Source organism: Quercus suber, unplaced genomic scaffold (genome assembly GCF_002906115.3).
Source record: "Quercus suber isolate HL8 unplaced genomic scaffold, Cork oak 2.0 scaffold_514, whole genome shotgun sequence".
Taxonomy (NCBI): Eukaryota; Viridiplantae; Streptophyta; class Magnoliopsida; order Fagales; family Fagaceae; genus Quercus; species Quercus suber.
Genome location: NW_027069963.1, coordinates 51,248 through 72,427, shown reverse-complemented (window position 1 = coordinate 72,427; position 21,180 = coordinate 51,248). Strand labels below are relative to the sequence as shown.

The following is a 21,180-nucleotide window of genomic DNA, read 5'->3' as shown; positions in this document are numbered from 1 at the left end:
TGATAAGGAAATTGATGTTTATAAATAACTTATTTTTTACACTATATGTAGAATCTAATAAGTCATTTGGTAAAATTATGAAAATAGAGGAAGATGCAAGAACTGCTGAATGCTGGAACCCAATTAATTGGAGAGAGTAGTCATGGTGGAGGCGTTCTTTGGGCACCAGATGATGCCTTTGCTCAGGTGATGGGGCAAGAGCGTAATGGACGCGTGCGTGGAGTAGGGTTTAGACCGACCCCATCCGGTAGAAAGGCGAAAGATGTTCTTCCAGGCAGTACGACTCCATGACAATCTTATGCCAGTGACCAGAGGGTTGTGGAGTTGGTGGATCAAATAGCGACACTAACACAAGCTCGAGTGGAGGATGCAAATAAAATAGAGGCACTGGCCCGATTAGTAACACTTGAGAGAACTCAAAGGATAGAACGAGACGCCCAAATCCAGAAAATGATGGATTCATTTAGCAATTATATGCGTGGATTGCAGAGTCAGGTATAGCTTTATAATTTATTAATGTCGTTTCATGTATTAGTCATTGGTACTCTTTGATACAAATGCATACAAAGACAAGATAGGTCATTTCAGCACTTGACTTGGGCTTTTATGTTGAAAAATGTCTTAAGGTAGGTCATTGTATTATGTATGTGTTAGTGGGAAGGTCGTGAGCAATTAGAGGCTAATGAGTGGGAGTTATTCAAGGATAGATTTGGGTATTTAGATTTTGTTTATACCCTTGTGTCATATTTTAGAAGCGAAATAGGGAAAAATATATTGCAGGCTTATTTTTGTCATTTTACCAAAAATTACTTTTATACTCGATTTCTTTGTGATGTGTTTCTACTATTTGGCTTTGTTGTTCATTTGTTATAATGTTGCCTCCATCTTATTCAGAATGAAGAAGATGCTCATGCTGATGTTGATGATGGGGATGAACTTGATGATGTGGATGAACTTGATGATGGGGATGCACTTGATGGTGATGACAGATTTTTTTGATGGAGTTATGAGTATTATCCTTCTGCTTCATGTATTTATATTGATTATGTAGTTTAGTTGAGTATGTATGTATGTATCAAGTTTAGTTGATACAATTTTGGCTTTGTTTGTTCCTTTGTTATAATGTTGTCTCCATCTTATTCAGGGTGAAGATGATGCTCATGCTTATGTTGATGACGGTGATGCACTTGGGGATACACTTGATGACGAGGATGCTTTTGATGATGGTGATGACAAATTTTTTTTTGATGGAGTTATGATTATTGTCCCGCTACTCCATATATATGCTCCATATGTAGTTAAATTGAATGCTCCATATATTAGGGCCTATTTTGTGTACCCCTAGAAAGGGTGTGATATGTTTTGTGTACCTATGCTTGTGATTTGCCCAGGACAAGTTAGAAAGGTGTGATATGTTTTGTGTACTCTATGCTTGTAATGCCCAGGACAAGTTTGTGCATATAAAGGGTGTGATATGTTTTGTGTACCCTATGCTTGTGATGCCCAGGACAAGTGAAATATGTGTGCAGATATGTATATATATAATGGCGATTGTGACTATTGATATATGCTTGTGATTTGCCCAAGACAAGTGTGTATATATATATATATATATATAGCCGCGTTTGTAGACCCAGCAGGATATTTTTGTATTAAAAAAAAAAAAAAAAAGAGTAGTGGCGTTTTTGGACCTATAGTGGCGTTTGTAAAACGCCAATATACAATGGGTGAGGAATCGGTTCTTGACCTATAGTGGCGGTTTCAAACGCCACTATAGGCCAACCCTATAGTGGCGTTTCTCAAAGGCCACTATAGGTCCATCCTGTAGTGGCGTTTACAAACGCTGCTATACCCCTATTAAAAGAAATTTTGATTTACCTATAGTGGCGTTTACAAACGCTGCTATAGGTAAATTGATTTTTTTGTCATTTAGCTATAGTGGCGTTTGAGAAACGCCACTATAGATCAACACCCTATAGTGGCGTTTCTGAAACGCTACTATAGCACTTTTAAAAAAAAAAAACAATTTCAGGCTATAGTGGCGTTTTAAGGTAGACCTATATTGGCGTTTGTAAACGCCACTATAGGGTATACCTATAGTGGCGTTCTTGTGAAACGCCACTATAGGTCTATAATAGCGGTACAATAGTGGCGTTTACAAACGCCACTATAGCAAACACCACTATAGCTCAAATGGGCCTATAGTGGCGTTTTTTGGACCTGTAGTGGCGTTTCAAAAACGCCACTATAGGCCTAGTTTTTTGTAGTGAACATGGAAGAAAGGAAGAGCAAAGAGAAACACAGTGGTGGAGAAATACAAACTTCATATTCTGTATATCATAAAATGGACGCATAATACCTTTAGCAACAAAAAATATGTTTTACACTGTTAATAAATTTTTAAACAAAGAGCAACAGTGAATTTAATTCAAACATGAGCTGGAAATCTTTTTAAAAAGTTTTAAATAAGAAAAACTCAAACATGCATAGTCAATTTAATTCTGTCAAGAACAAATCCCAACTATTTATCTAAAACAACAACAGAAAAAAAAAAATTCCTTTAAAATAAAATATTAGGGAAGCAACTGGTGTTAGATATTTGGTAAAGGTTAGGGGAGAAAATGGGTATTTATCCCTAATTTACTAATTATGTAGCAAAATGCCATGTTTTGAATCTTTTTAGCAAAATGCTTCTATTTTTTTAACTCGATTTTAACAAAATCGAGTTACGAGTGGATATCAACATTAGCAATGTCGAGTTCTATACATATTTTCTCACTTAGATTTTTTTGAAAATTTAAGCAAAATTTCCACTTAAAAATATATACATAACTTAATTTTGTTAAAATCGAGTTTTACACAAAGATATTTTGCTAATAATTTCAAAATAAGGGCATTTTGCTACATAGTTTGTAAATTAAGAGCAAATGCCCTCTCCAAAGGTTAAGAGCACGGAGATTGGAGAATTTGAGATAAGGCCAAATGGGAAAGTCCTAGTGTACGACAATCTTCTGGAGTCTTTTTTTTTTGGCAAACTAGAGTGCTGCTTCATTTAAGAATTTGAGATAAGTCTTCTAGAGTATTCAAGACCTTTTTTTTTTTTTAATTGATAGTTTTATTAGGAAAAGTGTCAAAAAGAACAAAAACTTGAAGCTTTTTCACAATATTACATTTGTGAAACACCAATCTTGTGTAAGTATAGTATTCCTTTTTTCAGATCCAGGAAAAGATAAAGTGTAAAAATATCTAATGAAAACACAAACAATCTCTCAAGCATTATGTCATGTTTAATTTCAGTGATTCTCCTAGTTGAAAATAACTATGAAATAGCCCTTCATGATGCGCAAATGGTATTAGTAAGTAGTAATTTAATGAAAAAAAAGTGAGTATTTTAGCAAAAAAATAATAGATCACATGTGAATCACACATATTTGGTTTTTGCTTTCAATGAAAAAATAAATAAAGAAGAGAATAAGAACTAAGAAGTCAGATTGTGAGGTGTTTATCACTTGCTTTTTGTGATGCTTGTATTATTTCATTTATTTGATTATGGGAAATCTTAGGACATGGTGTTTATCACTAGCTTTCTGTGATGTGTGTATTATTTGATTATGGGAAGGCTAAGGACAAACGACCATCGTTTCCCTTGGCAGATCCTTCTTTTAAATCAGCAAAATTTGTAACTTGGTGAGCCATACCATGGGAGCAGATCGATGAAGCAGATTATTGAAATCATAATTATTGGACACAACACTTGAAGATAAGTTTTCCTTTCCTTTTCTTTTCTTTTCTTTTTTTTTTTTCTTGAGGAGGAAGGAATATGAGTACCTTTTTTTTTTGGGGAGAGAGAGTAATATGAGCACCTTCAGTAACACAAAAATCTAATTTTAATTGCAAATTTGTAGAAAGTATGTTTGACATTTAATTAAGGCCTTATACTGGGCTACTAGCACAATGATGTCTTTAAATTTTTATATAATTTATGGAAAAAACATGCAAAAAATACAATACAACCCGTAAATGTGAAAATGAGATTATTTACATCCAAACAAACATATATGGTCATGTGTGAATACTTGAAAATTTTGGAAAATCTATTGAAAGTAAAAGCTAGCAAGTTTACGCTTGCATTTCAAAAATGGAAGGGAAAATTTTCAAAATGACAATTTGCTCTTTGATTTTCCAGATTTCTAAACTCTTTTTAACCTTAAAAAAGATTTAAGTGTAAATTATATATTTGTTCTCTAACTATGATAAATTTTTTTTTTTTTTGATTGGAACTATGATAATTTAGTCATTAACATTTTAAATGTGTCAATTTAGTTCTTACATTTTGGTTTTATGTCAAAATAATAATAAATGAAAAATAAAATGTTGATATGATTAATGGTGAAAATAAAATATTTGTATAGAGTCAAATAAGACTGATACCTGGATTGCCATGTCAAAATTAACTCAATAAAAAAATAAAAAAAAATAAAAAAACCAACTTAGTGACAAGCTCGTAGTAGCTTTAGCTCTCACGGTAGCGATGCCAGATGGTCAAGCACGAGCGACACCCAATGGTGAAGACCGGCGGCAACCGATTGGGTGGTGACGCCAATTTCGTTATATACTCTTTCTGTCTCTCTGTTCAAATGGGTTTTTATTGGAAATACTATCACAAACAAGTACTTAAAGAAAAATTAGAAGATAATAAGAGATTAGTGTGAAACTGTGAGTTGATGATGTAGCACATGGACGTCATCGAGTAGAGTTGGCCCTCAAAAGAAAGAGAAGAGATTATTATGAAGTGTGAACTGATGATGTTCGGCTTGGACTTCACTGAGCAGAGTGAATGTTGTGCTCATACTAACATAGGGTGCTTCTGCTTTCATTGATGTTGTCATTTTGTTATTTGCTATTTCTGATTTTGAGTTATTTTTTATTTTTTTATGTTTTTTAATTAGGTAAGGCTGATATGGCAGTCCAGGTGGTACACTTACGTGGCATTAAACAAATGTTTTATGAGATTTTGAAACCGTATTTAAGGTTGGAGACTTAATATGTATTTAGCTTCATTAGATTTAAAATCAAATTTTTTTTTTTTGCACAAAAATCAATTTATTTGAAAGCCTTAATTTTACATTCATAGATTTTAAAATTCCTTGTTTGGTTGTATTTTATACCTTGGAGGATTTGAAATTATAAAATTTAAAAACTATTGAAGTATGGCTAAGAATTTCTAAAATTCTATCGGGTTAGATCTTATTTTAAAATTAAGAATAACAAAGTTTAAAATCCTTAGCCAAATTCAAGTCCTTGACTCTTTGTAGGTTCTAGTTAGCTCAATTGGTAAAGTCGTTGATGATTGTATAAGATATTTGGAATTCAATTCCATCTACACAAAAAACTGATTGATGTCTTGGTTTGATAATAAAGAGCTATAATTTATAATTGATTTAATTACGACACTTGGCCGGCTAAAAATTGTTAAAAAAAAACTGTGTTTTATTTAATATTCCGATAACTTATAAATTATAAAGTAAACAATATACAATGACATAGTATTCTTTTACATCTAAATAAATAAATAAATAAATAGAAACATAAAATATAAAATGAATTCTTCAAAGCATTTTAAATACAATGATAATGATACGAATTTTTTTCTTCTTCTTGAGTTTTTTGTTGTTTGGATATATGGTTTATGTTAATTGTGGCCCCTCCCAAATAAAACTTCTTGGCTCCACCACTGTTCTCAATTGGATTACAAATAAACTGATAATGATATAAAAAGCTAAATTATAGTTTGAATTCAAAGAGGGAAAAAAAAAATCTGTAAAACTAACTGCTAACTCTTCCTAGACAATAGGAAGCCCTTATTTGATAAGCTTATTGATAAACTTGAGAATTAAATCAAAGCTTCATCACATATTTAACCTAATCTTATCCAAGTCGAAAACTTCATCCAAGAGATTCGGCTCCTTCAGTCTCCATGCTTCACGACTTTAGTCTTATCTGTATGAATAATAATACGTACATAAGCATGTAAGTAACTAAATATGTATGTGTGTGTGTATATAATACATAAAGATACATGAAATAACAAGTACAACACTAGAGAGAGAAACGAGGTGGATTAATATGTAAGTAAAATCATGTACATAGTTATCTGATTTTTTTTTACCTGCTTTTGGCTTTTGGATCCCCGAAACCATTTCTTCTACATAATCTGACTGAAATGAGGCATAATTTTTTTTTTTAAAAAAAATTAAAATTAAAACTTAAATCACATGGCACTATATACAAGATGCAAAATAGAAAACGATCTATGATGGTGTTTTATATTCTGGAAGTACATATATTTAGATATGAATCATGAAAAAAGGGACTCAGAAGGATCATAGAAATACCGAGTTTGTTGCTTTAACATAAGCCTCATCCTCAAATTCTTTAGCTGATTCTTCAACTTCAGATGATGGAATTAGACGAAGGGTAAGCCTCGTCCTCCATACATTCGTTCTATACACAAAAGGCAATACGCTTATTATGTTACTGGCCATACCGACACAATTAAGCCATTAAAGAAAAGGAGTCCCTCCCATCAAAAAAAGAAAAAGAAAAAAGAAAAGGAGTCCCAAATATGCTGACAGTGTAGAACTTAAAATATATATATATATATATATATATATTGTGTCCATAACACAAATACAAGCTTAACAACAATATTTAATGCAAAAAAATGCATTTTAATTGAATCACACACAATAATCAAAATTTGATGTAGAGTTTAGTCAGGCGAAAGAAAATGAGAAACCAAGCTTAAAATGAAGAATTAAGCTTTGTTTTGTTATTTATTTATTTATAAAATCATAAGAATTCTGGAGAATAAACAATATATCTTACAGCCCGTTAACTATGTCTTCACGCTTCAAATGGGTCCTCCAATTGACGGAGTCCATGGTGGACGCTCCACTGCCTCCTCTGCTGCTGCAGCCACCACCTTTGGGGGCTTGAGTTAGAGTGAGTTTCCCTTTATTGCTATCCATCTAATTTTAATTCATAACCAAAATGTCAACGACAATTCTAGTTATCAAATCTCTCAATCTAGACAAGAATAAACAATAATTTTATGACAAAAAATTTCGGAGAGAGAGGAGCAACCTTTTTTATATAGAGAGTGGATGAGACTATAGTAAATGAGAAGATTAAAAGTAGGATTATATGGTTTTAAGAAAGAAAGAAAGAGTGACTTGAGTTTAAAATTGCCAATGTTGAAGCCTTTTATTGTTTCACATTCACGTATTCATTTATTGTTTCACATTCGCACGTTCACTCTCTTCCCCCAAACTCTTTCATATCAGTAAATAGTTCAAGGCCTGTTTGTACAATTATAATCATAAATTTATAAGGAATGGCCTTAGGAGATTTCTTAATGAAAAATTTTAAGAAAGTTTTGATCTGATTTTTATGATAAATAAAAAAATTTATATTATAAAAAAATATTTACTTTTTTTATTTTTGAATAATTTTTTTTAAATGTTCCTAAACCAATGCCCTTGGGGCATTGATTAACATTTTCTATTAATAAGATATAATTTTATTATGAAATAATAATTAAGTGAATGTTTAATACATAATTATGTATTGCCAAAAAAAAAAAACATAAATATGTATTAACAATTCCCATATTAATTACAAGCATGTATTATGGTATTTATGGTATTTATTACATAATATATGTATCTCCAATTATCATATTTAAATTCAATTCTCATCTAATTTTTAATTTTGTGTGTCTAGTGAATTATTAGGTGCAAAAATCAAAGAATTTAAATTCAATTAGATTCTAAATTGAATATTAATTAGAGTTTAATTTTGCGTTATGTGTCCCATCTAATTTTTTTAATTTTTACGACAAGTGAATTATTAAGTGCAAAAACCTAAGTGTAGATCCAATTAGATTCTAAATTATATATATTAATAGATAAAGTTGAGAGAAAATTCAATTAGATTTTAAACTGTATTCTAATTGTTGTCTATTTTTGTGCCATGTGTCTTATAATCTATATATATATTTTTAATTTATAGGTGAGCTAATGTTATGCAAAAGTCGAAAAATCTAATATAAATAAACCATAAAAAACCAATAAAAAAGAGTAAACATGTGTATGTAAAATAAAAAAATAAATAAAGAAGAAAGAAAGAGTAAAATTCATGTATATATATCTATGACTCAAACAAGGTATAATTTGAATCCATATATGTGCAATTATGTTTTTTTTTTAATTATACCGTGCATATGCAAGGATTATACACAAATCTCTCTCTCTCTCTCTCTCTCTCTCTCTCTCTCTCTCTCTATATATATATATATATTAATAGGTAAAGCTGATTTTAATTAAATTCTAAATCATATATATATATATATATATAATATGATGTTTTAGAGATATATGACATAAAAAATGTGTAACGTATAATTGTAATCATTTTTAAATATACCCGTACATATGCATGAGATTATACACTAATCTAATACTATATATAAATGCATAAGTCTTTTCCTACAATTAAGGAGGTGTTCCTATGGAGGAAAAATGGTCAATTAAAATTCTGTCACTTATAAGTTAAAAAGCTATAAATTATATTGTTTCACCCTCTTGACACCATTTGATCTTAACACCGTTTTTCTCAGTACATATATATATATATATATATCTGGTAAAAATACTATTACACTTGCGATACAGAGATAGAGAAGGAGGAAAAAAAAAAACCTTGCAATACAGAGATGAGAAGGCGACAAAGTTCATACGACCGACCATCACCATCATTTTCCCGCCATCATCAGACTCCCAGAAACCTTTATTGGTAATTTTTTTTAAAAAAATATTGCTTTAAACATTTGAGTTGTCTTAGGTTTGGGTATTTAATTGAATTGATTTTGATTCAAGATCTGTCTTCTTTTTACTTTTTTTTTCCCTCTAAACTACACTCTAAAATACCATTTAGAGGACAGAAAAACAGACATCTCCTTCCATTAGAGAGCGAGAGGGAGATTGAAGAAGTTTGATTTTTTTTTTTTTTAATTTGATTTTAATTCTCAATTTGTCATATACTTACTGCGTTTCTTCATGTCTTATTCTTATTTCCTTTTATGAATGTTTTGATTTCATGTTGGGTTAAAATTATAGGAAAAAATATTTGTGTTAAAGTTCTTAAAATTTTCTATTGCATATGACTAATTGTTAACAATGTTCTATTCAATTTTTATCTATTTTAGATTAGTTCTATGAGATTTTGTTTGATGTTTCTGAAATGATTTCAAATTGCAGAGTGAATATTTGTGGTGTAAATTCGAAATTATTTTCTAAGATGTTTAAATTCTCGGTGTGATTCTGTTTTTGAAAAATAATTTCCTCAAACTAATTTTCAAACAGAATAATAACTGAAAACATCATCTTTTAAAATAGTCTTTCTCACAATCAAAAATCTGGGTATCAATATACATATTAATAGTCATTTGCTCTGTTAAATCTCATTACTTTATGCTTTCACAATTTTTGAACTATTTAACTGTGCTTTCTTTAAAGAAAAAAAAATAATAAAAAATACTGCATTTACGTCTTTTATAAGAGAAATCCAAAGATGAGCATGTGAATGAGAAAAAAAAAATTGTTATAAGTTTTATTCCTTGAAACTTTTTTTTATAATTGATTCCTGCCTTTGTAATTATTGTTTTGCAAAAACACTTCTACGCTTCTTTTGTAATAAAGGCATTCTCTTTGTTGGTGTAAAGTAAAGCCTTTTTGGCCTTTTGACACTTTTAGTAAATTGTAGCTAATCTAGGTGAAATATATTAAGTGGTTATAATATTATTTACTTGAATGGTTTCAGATAAATGCCTTCACATATTTATATGTCTAATATTCAATTGCAGAAGAAAATCATATAATAGCATTATTGCAGTAGAATATGCTATTACTTTACAATTTGATTCAAAATTTAGTAATGAAAAGTGAAAAAAATCATTAATATAGATATTGATGAAAGATCGTTAAAAAAACTTGTAATGGAACCTTCTTATAGAGATCAGAGATTCAAAAGCAAGGGCAGGTCCTTTGGATATGATTCTCACTAAGGTTCACCATACCCCTCTCTGCATTTTTATTCATTTTCCCCCTGATTTTGATTTTTTTTTTTTTTTTTTTTTTTTTTTGTTAGCACAATTCCCCACAAGATGAATTATATATGCACCCCATTTGTTTGGCAATGTAAGAATGAGTCTGGAGTTGTTTATAAATTCATATCAATAACATTCTTTTCATTTCCATTTGAAACATGGACCCCATATGTTTGACAAAACTTTCACTCACTCTTGCTGGGAATAGGGGTTTCTTTTTTTCCTATTTAAAACAAATTAACATGGATGCCTTGAATTTTTACTGCAGGAGTTTCTGTTTTGGTTCAGCATGTGGAGAAAGACACCAAAGATGCTTAGAAGGCCTATAGAAACATGTGTTTGACATGCTACCTCCTGTGCTTTTCGGTGGTTTTACTTATTAAGCATCTGTAAAATTATTATTGTGAATCTTTAAAAATTTGTACATATATAATTTAGCTGATTTTTTTGGTAGATTCAATAGGATTTAAGATGATCATTTTTTTGGTAAATCCTTCCTAAACTCCCANAAAAAATATGTGGCGCTCGAGCAGGATAAGGAAGGAGGACGGTGATCGGCTGCGAACGATAGCACCGTGAGCCCCCTCAATTACAGCTCTTGTTGATTAAAATTTTAGACGTAACTTCATGCAGTGACAGCCCTTGGTGAAATTGCTGATCAACTGGGAAAGAAAGACTGGAATTTCAAAGTGGACCCATGCACTGGTAATGACCAAAGTTGGACAACAACAACACAAGTGGACACATACTACTACAACAATACTCTCAACTGCAATTGCAACATCTCTGATGATGGTGTATGCCACGTCGTTGAATTGTACGTACTACTACTTTTTTTTTTTTTTTTTTTTTTTTTTTTGTAATTAAGGTATGTATTTAGCTTAGAAATAGTTTTGCTGTGGGTATTCGTGTAGGATTTGGTTTTGATTTGTAATATATAATTGCTAAACTTCTATTTAGTCATAAGTTAATCTTTGACTTGGGAGGGGAGAATGTTCACATGGAAGCATTTCAAAATTGGATATGGAATTTGAGCATATTGGTTTGATGGGCATGTTTCATTTTCTTTGCAAGTATTGATTTTTAAGCTTTTCAGTCTGTGGGTCTTTACATTTTCAATTGGTTAAGAGATTTTTTTTTTCCCAGTTTCCTTTTTGGGGCTGCTTGAATGCTAAAAAAAATGTTAGAAAGACAGAGAGAATTACCATTTTCTTTTTGCAAGACTTGGGGGCTGTGCAAGCTTGAATTCAATATACTTTAGCTTGATTTATTTTTAAAAAATATTTTTCTTTGTTTAGCTTTTGAGAAAATTAACTACTATGAAAGAAAATATCATGTTGATCCTCTACTTTCAAGGTTCTTTTGTTTTGATAAATAAAAAGTTCACCTTAGTGATGCAAAATAACTAAACCAAGCTGTGTTCAGTATGGAATTCAATTTTCCTAGGTGCCAATCAATGAATTCTAATTTTAAACGATATTTAAATTATAGTTGTTCAACCACAATGGGCTAAAAATCAATAAAATTCTTGATTTTTCATTTGTTAATTCATTTCGATTAATCACCAGGAAGGGTATTACTTTTTTGGGATTCCAAAATTGTTCATTCTCTAATACAGATGCTTAATAAAAACAATGTTTTGGTTTATGTTTTGAGAATGGCCAAGGACCAATTTGTAGAATCTAATACTAAAAACGAGAGATTGCATCTCATCAATAGCTGTACCTATCATTCTTGCTATATATAATAGCAGAAGTCTTTCCTTGCAATTAAGGCGGTTGCGACATCGGCGTGGGTCATCAGCATGGAGATATGTGGGTCATAGGCATGGAATGGTGGTGGTTGTTTTGGGTTTCGTGGGTTTGAGTTGTGTGAAATTCATGGGTCTGGGTATGATGGGTGGGTTTTTGTTGGTTGTGGTATGGGTGGGTTCAATGTCGTTGATGATGGTTGTGACTGTTGTGGCCGTGGTGGCTGGTGGCAGTGGCAGTGGGTGTGGGTTTGAGTTTGTGATTTGATTTTGGGTTTGTAATTGGTTTTGAGATTGTGATTTGGTTTTGGGTTTGTTTTTGTTTGTGATTGGGGGTTGAGGTTGTGGGTAGTGGCGGCTGTGGCCAATTTTAATTCTTCTCTCAGATCTGATAGCAAGGTTAGTCAATGCTCTCTGACCCAATTACCTTCACTCACTCTCTTGAATTTTTTTTTTGGTTCGTTCGGTTCAATTATTATGAATTATCAACCTGTTTTATGATTTGGTGAGGTGGGTTTTCGTCATTCTTTGATTTTAATGTATGGGGTTTTGTTTATTCTTTGGAATTTGCCACTTCTTTTTTGGTATTATTCTCTGTTCAGTGTCATGAAATGTACATACCAGTTAGAGATTAATGGGGTTGATATAAATCACCAATTATTTTAATGCTTCTCTAATTGGGTTTGTGTGTGTGCCTATATATTTTATATTACATTTGTGTTTGGCATTGGTTTCTGTAATTCATCTATTCTTGTTTCCTTTGGTGCCTTCTTTGGATTACTTTAGTCAAGGAAGTCAACATTGTTGAGGTGATGAGTAATGATTTTGCTGATAGAGTTGACTTCACTTACTATAATACACATTTGTACTTGGTGTGTGTGTGTGTGTGTGTGTGTGTGTAGCCACTTAAGGATTTATTGGGTTAAGGCTGTCAACAACTTCACTTACACTTTGGAAGCATATGTCTCTCTATAACTAATTATTCTGTTGGCAGATGATAGGTGGTAGTAGCTGCAAAAACGACTGTAGTGGTCAAGGTGTTTGTAATCATGAATTATGACAATGTCAGTGCTTTCATGGATATACTGGTCAGTATCATTTTGTCTTTCCATGTTTCATATAATTGATTTGATTGTGGAGTAAGAAACAGCAAATAGAAAAGGTTGCTATTCCAATTTATTATCTTTATGGTCAGAAATTATAATTTTGGTGGACTTTTGTGATATAATTTAAAAAATACAATATTTTTTACTGGTAATTTACAGATGTATATTGTGGGTCTTGAACTCCAAACCTTGCCCTCCACCTTGCTCTTACTAGTAGAGAAGATGGCATTTGAGCTAGGGCTCATTGGCCTTTATAAAATACAATGATTAGTTAAAGAGTCCTGGTTGAAGCAACAACAAAATTTATAGATAGATTAGACTTTATACTTGTATGAATTGAATAGCTAATTCATTTGTCTCTGTAATATTTTGTAGCTTCTTAGTGATCGAATATGAGAACCTGATAATGCATAAAGACTAGGAGTTCTCTCTTTGGTTCATATTAATCTGAATGACTAAAGTGTGAAGTTTTGGCATTAGACAAATACTAGATGTTATAAATACCAGCCTTTTAGCCCTACTGTAGGTAAGGCTTTCATGCAGGTTTACAAGCCATGGTTTTTACTACCTTGCGATAGTGCGTTACGCTCTAGCAATTACTTAATTACCCAAAACACATGCTCTTGGGAGGTGGAGTACACTGGGGAATAGGCTAAAATGTATGCATCCAGTTTTTTTACTTTTCATCTCACCCTTTTATTTTTAAATAAAACCCCAAAACTAGCTTTTTTTCGAAAATAAGCTAACTTCTATCATTTTGTCTCACCTTTAGCAAATAGGCTATCAAATGAATTAGTTGGAAATTTCCCTGTCTGCAAAAATTTTATGGAGATTTGAAATGATGTTTTTATTTGTGGTACTAATAGGCAGATTCATGGATTTTTCCCCCTACTTGGCCTCATCACTATAAGTATTTGGTTATTTGTCTGTTATTTTGGTAAAGAGGATGTAAAGTACTTTGGTGATTCAGTCTTTTTCAAGAAGGGGTGTGGATTTTGTGGTTTACTAGGATAGATTTATGTGACTGTAAAAATCAGGGACTGAAAAGAACATATTGGTGGTAGGGTGAAATATCAAGTCTACCGACGAATGAGTTCATGCCTTGTTTTCCCATAACCATATTGCATTAGATTTGTCTAATAATCTAACAAGTGCTGATCCCAGATTTGTTATTATTTTCAGGTACCATGTTTGAGTGACAACTATGCATATCTTTTGCACGATGTAGATACAGGCACAGTTGGTGGTGTTTATTTATTTATTTATTTTTTATGTTATACTTTTGATTATTTATTTAATAATAAAATAAATGTATTTGATGTCTGTCTGTCAGCCTGTCAGGTCATTAAAACTGAAGGTTGGGGAGGACTTTACAGGTTTTTGGGGCTGTTGATCTCATCTTTGAGGTGCCACTCTCTCTCTCTAATTTCTTAAGCAATTTTTAAAGCTTTCTGTTAATTCTTGAGTTTTTTCCCCCTGAGAAAAGCTGGGGGACTCTTATATCTTCAAACCAAAGGTGGCCAACGTGTTTTTCTTAGGCAATGATGAGAGCTGCAAAATGGCGGTGATTTCGAGCTTCTCAGACAGATTTTTTTTTTTTTTTTGGGCTCAGGAGATCAAGAGTGCTTTTAAGAAAAAATAAATCCTGTTTCTAAAAAGATATATATGAGCAAAGAGTGTCAAGAGCTCTATGATGTTGGTGGTTACAGGTGGTGGAGATTTTTATTGGAAGTTATTGACCATGGAACCAGGGACCAGCAATCAGATACTTGTACTCTGCTATTGCTATTGCTACGCCTTCTAATTTCTATTTTACTATTTTCTTTTCTAATATTTTGCAACATTCTTTTCTTTTTTCTTTTTTTTTTTCTTTCTTTTTGGGAGTTTTAATTAGCATATGCAATTGTTATGAAAGGTGGCTGAGTTGAACACCCACTTTGAGAAGTGCCAGATGCTGTTGAATTCAATTGTGTCTTCAATTCCCACCAAGGCTATGGTAATTGCCAACTTTTTTTTTTTTTTTTTTTTTTTTTTTAAATCAAAGTTATTTATTTATTTTATCCCCTTGGTTTTTATATGAATTTATGTGATTTACGAATTATTGGTGGTGTTTGATTATATGGTGTTAGTTTTTCCATGTTATGTGCATTGTAAAGTATACGAATCCATTATTTGGAATCAATTGTGGTGAGAATGGTTCAACGAACCATGTTGAGTTGTTCATTTACAATGTGTTTCTCAAGTCTAAACCATGTATATAACCTATAATGTAATGTGGGCTTATTCAGTTTTCATACTACATTGGAGGATGACATTGTACCGTTATTACTATTATTTTTTTATTGGCATAATCAAAGATTTTTATGGGGTTCATTTTACCTTGTGTTTTAGTTTGTTTTTTAAGAAAAACATTTTAATTTCATAAATGACCTTCCAGCTGATCAGAAATCAAGGAAGTAATTTTATAATGGCTGTTGCAACCTGTTATCTAATACACTCCTTTTTTTTTTCTTTTTTTTTTTTTAAATTTTATTCTTATTCATATTATTATTATTATTATTAAAAAAAACACCAATTGTGAAGTATCTAGTTTCTATAGCTTCTTAGTTTGAGAGGTTTAGTTGGTTGGGGTGATGTGAAGAATTTAAGAATATAATGACGGTAACCTACCAGAGCAGCAGAGCGTGATATAATTTGTCCTATAATCTTGTGCACACTTGTGTAAATTGCACATATACCCATAATGCATGTCTATGTAACAACATAGGATACATGGCATCACTATTCAACATAAAATGGTGGGCACTAATCATTTACAATATTATAGAAGGTAGAAAGGATGACATGATATATGGATGTGGAGGGGAAAAGTATTTTTTTAAGTATAACAATGATAAGTTTTGGCTTCTATCTATATTGAAAACCAGTGTTTGCATGTATATATTTATAGTTATCTTTGCATAATTTCTTGTCAGTTGATGTTTTATTTTCTTAGGAATTTAAATTCAGAATGATGACAATAATGTTTGTGACTCATTGTTTATAATATGAGTTATGTTTGCAAAGGAAGATGATACTGAGGAGCAAAAAATGGCAATGAAAGTATTGTGATTGGGCAGCTATAGGTCTCATCTTATAAGTTCAAAGCGGGTACATAGCTGCGTTTTTTAAAAATCGCCGCTATAAGTCTCAGCCAATAGGGGAAAAAACACGGCTATAGACCCAGGGCTATTGTCGCGCAGTAAAAGCCGCGTTTGTAAACGTGGCTATAGCGCTATAGGCTAAAGGCCACGTTTTTGTAGTAACAGAAGTTAAGGATAATATATATATATATATATATATTTACAAATACAATTAGGAATAAAGTAAAAAGATAGGGGAACATATCAAATTAATTTTTAATAATTTTACTCCAAAATATAGTCAAATTAAAAATACATTGAGACACGAAATTACTTATTTTGAGGGGGGGAATTACTATTAGACAGTATAATTTTATTTTTTAAAGGTCTTAAGCACTCGGTGAATACATACGTCCATTGAGGCTAGTCCTAAAATAACATTGGCATTGGCTATTGTAGCAAGATAGTGCATCGCATTGTATATCGTTCTCTTTCGGGAACCATTCAACTATGACTATTGTGGGTTCTAGTTAACTTAACTAGTAAAGTTCTTTGTCATTGAATAAAAGATTTGGTGATCGATTCCCTGTCTAGACCAAAAACAAATTGATGTTTTGCTCTAATGATAAAGACTAAAGAGAATTATCAAAATCAGATGTCATGGTTAAAAGGAAAATCCATCCTTAAAATAAAAAATAAAAATTAAAAAATTAAAAATAAATTTAAAAAAAAAAAAAAAAAAACTATGACGACTATGCACTGAACCAGGCAAGGCCAACTACTCAAGCAACAAGCCATTTCCTTCGCTTCCAATCCAATCACATTTGTTCTTGAAACATGTTTTTGATAGACTGTGGGGCATGGACAATTCATGCAAACCAAAACATTAATTCCAATGGCGGCTAGGAATTTTTCTAGGGTGTTCCTTAAGAAGTATAAATTACATAATCTAATAAAAACAAAAATTTATATATGACAACAACAACAACAACAAAACATGCAAGTACATAAAGTTTTCAATATAAGTTTGTGGAGTTTAGTTATGGTTGTTGTTAGTGTCACTGGACAGGGATGGATGCAATGGCTGGGGAGAGTAAGTGAGTTTCTTATTTCCTTTTAGCCTTTAGGTTTGTTTTAGTTTAAATTGTTTAATGACTTGTGAATCTGCAAGGCATTGAGGCAGTGAAGATTTTTTTTTTTCAATATTTGTTAAATTAAAAACGTAATCGTGTTGGTGTTGGAGTAGTGATAGTCTTAGTCTGAGAGGAGATTGATCTTGTATTGGCTTTTCTATTCACATTTGGTTTGAGTTTTGTTAGTGGTTTTATTATAATTTTTTTTCCAGATTTTTGTTCAAGGTTTTTTTTTTTGGGGGGGTGGGGGGGTGATTTCCATGGTTTTATAAACCAGTATGGTGAAAGAACTAGAAAAGGGATTGGTTACTGGTTTTTTGGTCGAACTGAGATCCGATCGATGGTCGAACCGGTGACGTAATAAATAATATAATTAATAAAATTTTAAATTATATAAATAAAAATATAATAAGTTTACTACTAATAATATGATAGCAAAATGTAAAAACATAATATTTAGTGACACTTTTCGTGTAAATTTAATCAAATTTGCTTAGAATGGATAATCACATGTTTAATTATAATCATAAAAATAAAAAGTTTATTATATATATATAATGAATTAATTGATGTTATATAAAAATTAAGTAACTTTTTAGTTTATTCACTTAATTAACTAAAACTACTATATTTTTCTAATGAAAATTATCGGAAAAAGAAAAAAGAAAAATAGTTGTACAATGAAAAAAACTAAATTTACGTGACTTTAACTAATTAGTTGTATAATATGTATTATAATGTTTTGAGGAAAAGTAGTTGTACAATGACAATGTCTTAAGTAAAGCAAAAACTAAAAGTAAAGCTGTAGTATAAGCTTAAAAGAATATAAAAGCATGTGGTTTTTTTTTTTTGAAAGACCCTAATATAATGTTAAGTTGCTCAAATTATGGACCAAAATTTAATTTTATTGGCATAAAAAAAATTCAGGGTTCCCAAAAGGTAGATAAATATAAAATTTTAAATAATTATGTATAAATTTTTTTTTTTTTTTTTTAAGGTCAGGGTGGTCGGGACCACCCTGGCCATAAGGTGGCACCGCCCTTGATTAATTCTTAAAACAAAAATAAATTACAAATCAGGTACACTCTAATAATTAGACTAGAAATCAACCAGCAAAGAGACCGCTTTTTTTTTCTTCTTTTTTTTTTTAGAATCAAGTTGAGACAATCCTCAAATCTATACCTATATATTACTAAAAGTTGAAGCGTAGCGTTTAATGCTGCTACTCTCACGTTGCGCCACATCAGCTGCCACGTCATTTTTTTTTAATAATATAATTTGTCTTACAATTTTTAAATGGTTTTTTATAATTTTTAGCCTTATAAATGCAGCCCACTACTTCCACTATCACCCTATAATAAATCTAACCCACTACTTACTTATTTACTTCCACTATCACCCTATAATAAATTTGTATAATTAATTCAGCTCACCTCTTATTTATTTAGTTCCACTGTTAGGCCCAATCCAAAGCCGTTTCAGTTTAGCTTTAAAGTTTTGTGTGAGCCTTTTCAACTTAAAGGAAGGAAAAAAAAAAAAAAAAAAAAACCAAACAAACAAATGTTGAAGCCTTTCAGGCTTTAGGATTTTTTTTTCCAATTTTTCTATAATTGTTTTTAATATTTATTTTTTAATATTACACTTCTCCAACCTTTTTCTCTCCCTTATCATTTCATCTCTCCACTACTTCTTCAATCTTTCTCCCTCCCTTACCTTTTCATCTCCCCATTACCCTCTACATTAATATCATTCTTCCTATTTCCCTTCATCTTCCTTTATTTTTTTCTCTTCTTATTTACACCCTTTTACTATTAATTTGTCACTATCTTTTCTATTTTATATGTAGTTTTCCCTCACAAAAAAAAGGTTCCCTCTCTCTCTCTCTCTCTCTCTCTCTCTCTCTCTCTCTCCTCTCTCTCTAAATTTTTGGTGGATTCTTTTATTTTTCTTGCATCTCTACTTTAGGTTGATAATTTTTTATATTCTTTAAAACTCTATTTTGGTTAGTGCGATTTAGTTTTTTTTTTTTTTTTTTTTTTTTTTTTTAAAATTATTGTTGTTGTTGTTGTTTTTTTTTTTTTTTAATTATTAAATGTTATCCTATTGCGTTCTAAAAAAAAAAATTAAATATAGCATATAAAAATATAATATTATTATATTACATAGCATGATTTGGATAATTTGCTATTTATTCTGTTACATAGCATGATTTTTTATAGTACTCAATTTAGATGTTAAACTATGAGACTTTACTAATTTTTGTTTATTTTCTAATCCTTTGTGATGGGCAAAGTACTCTATAATGTCATTTATTTAAAGAAAAGCAAAGGTTAACCAAATGAATATAATCAGATAGGTGATATATTTTAACTTTTACAATTTTATTTTAATTATTATTATTTTATAACAATGCATGTGTAGAAATTTAATTCTTAGATTTTGCTAATAATTGTTTATTGATAATATGTTTTGGGTGGCCGAAATTATAGTTTCTACAAAGAAAATAACCTTAATAGATTATCAAAAACAAAATTCTATCCTAATATTGGTTCAATTAATCATTGTTAAGTTTTATTAATTTTTTTAAGTTTAAGATTTTTTGGGTGTTTTGGATTGTTTCTATAATAAATAAAAATATAATTACAAAATACATTACTCATTATTAGATTAGTTTAAATTGTAAAAAAAAAAAAAATTAATAAAACCGCCATAAAAATAATTATCACACGCAATACGTGAGTTCGCGGCTAGTGACAATGAAAGTTGAGACAATCTTCAAATGGCAACAAAAGCATCGTTCAAAAAAATTGAAAACAAACAAACAAACAATAATGGAGATGTTATAACGAAATAAAGCGCTACATGGACAGAAAGAAATGGTGACAGAATGTGGATTTTACCTATATAACATGCTTCCTCATATATTGATATAAGATGCCAAATTCTTCATGTGAAATTGAATTCTAATCGGATCAACGATTTACCAGAAAATTAAAGGAAATGAGATATGTTAATCTCCATTATTTTTTCGTACATCGTTCTTGGAATCTTACAAGTTACATCCATATTTTAATGGACTTTAAACACTAATCGGATAAATGATTTACCGAAAAGCTAAAAGAAAATTTGTACTATTCTTTTATAGAGTTTTGGTACATCACTAACCGACCAGTGTTTATCTCCAATTCTGTCAAAGCAAAGGTTTTTTGTGCAATCTTTGAAATAGGCGCATTTGTATATATGGAGGGCCAAATGATGTATCTTTGGATGTTTACCATTTCATGCATATCTGAAATCCAATTGTAATCTACAAATATAAGGTAACAACATTAAAACTATTTATGTCTAGAATCCTAATATGGTCACTTCACATTCACGTTAAAAACACCCCACTTGCCATATGTTAATGCCTCAATTGCTTGAGCATGTAATATCATTTGTGTCATTTTATGGCACACTCTTTTTTATATATACAATACTTACGCAATCTTAACCGTTCATTTATTATTATAAAATATATTTCAAATAAGATAATATCTATATTTACAATTAAGATGAGATAGGTCCAATACATGCAAAAAAAAGAAAAAAAAGAAAAAAAAAAAAAGAAGTACGTACCATTTCTTAAAGATTTATCACACTTTTTGTTTTTGCCAAAACAAATAAGATAGTTTGCCATTTGGATTCTAATAATGTCTCTTCTCCCATTTTGAAATTTTTGCTCGACTATGTCTCCATTTTATGATAATTGCTCTAACTATTATTTAATTTAATTTATACCTATACCTGTGGATAATCAAGACAGGAGGCCTACGCCTAAGACCCCTTATATATGTCCCCAAAAGTTTATTAAAAGGATCCCAATGCACTTATTGGTCCATTTTGCAAGTACCAATTTTTA

At 30.7% G+C, this 21,180-nt stretch overlaps 2 long non-coding RNA genes across 2 annotated transcripts; both read left to right on the top strand.

Annotated features, from left to right (window-relative positions):
• The first annotated feature begins 92 nt into the window (after positions 1-92).
• Positions 93-1,486, top strand: LOC136063344 (uncharacterized). Its single transcript, XR_010625027.1, has 3 exons — positions 93-495; positions 895-1,003; positions 1,145-1,486. It is a non-coding gene; the product is annotated as an uncharacterized LOC136063344 (long non-coding RNA).
• A 10,629-nt stretch (positions 1,487-12,115) lies between these two features.
• LOC136063345 (uncharacterized) lies at positions 12,116-15,497 on the top strand. The gene is made up of 3 exons (XR_010625028.1): positions 12,116-12,317; positions 12,913-13,006; positions 14,207-15,497. It is a non-coding gene; the product is annotated as an uncharacterized LOC136063345 (long non-coding RNA).
• The last annotated feature ends 5,683 nt before the right edge of the window (positions 15,498-21,180 follow it).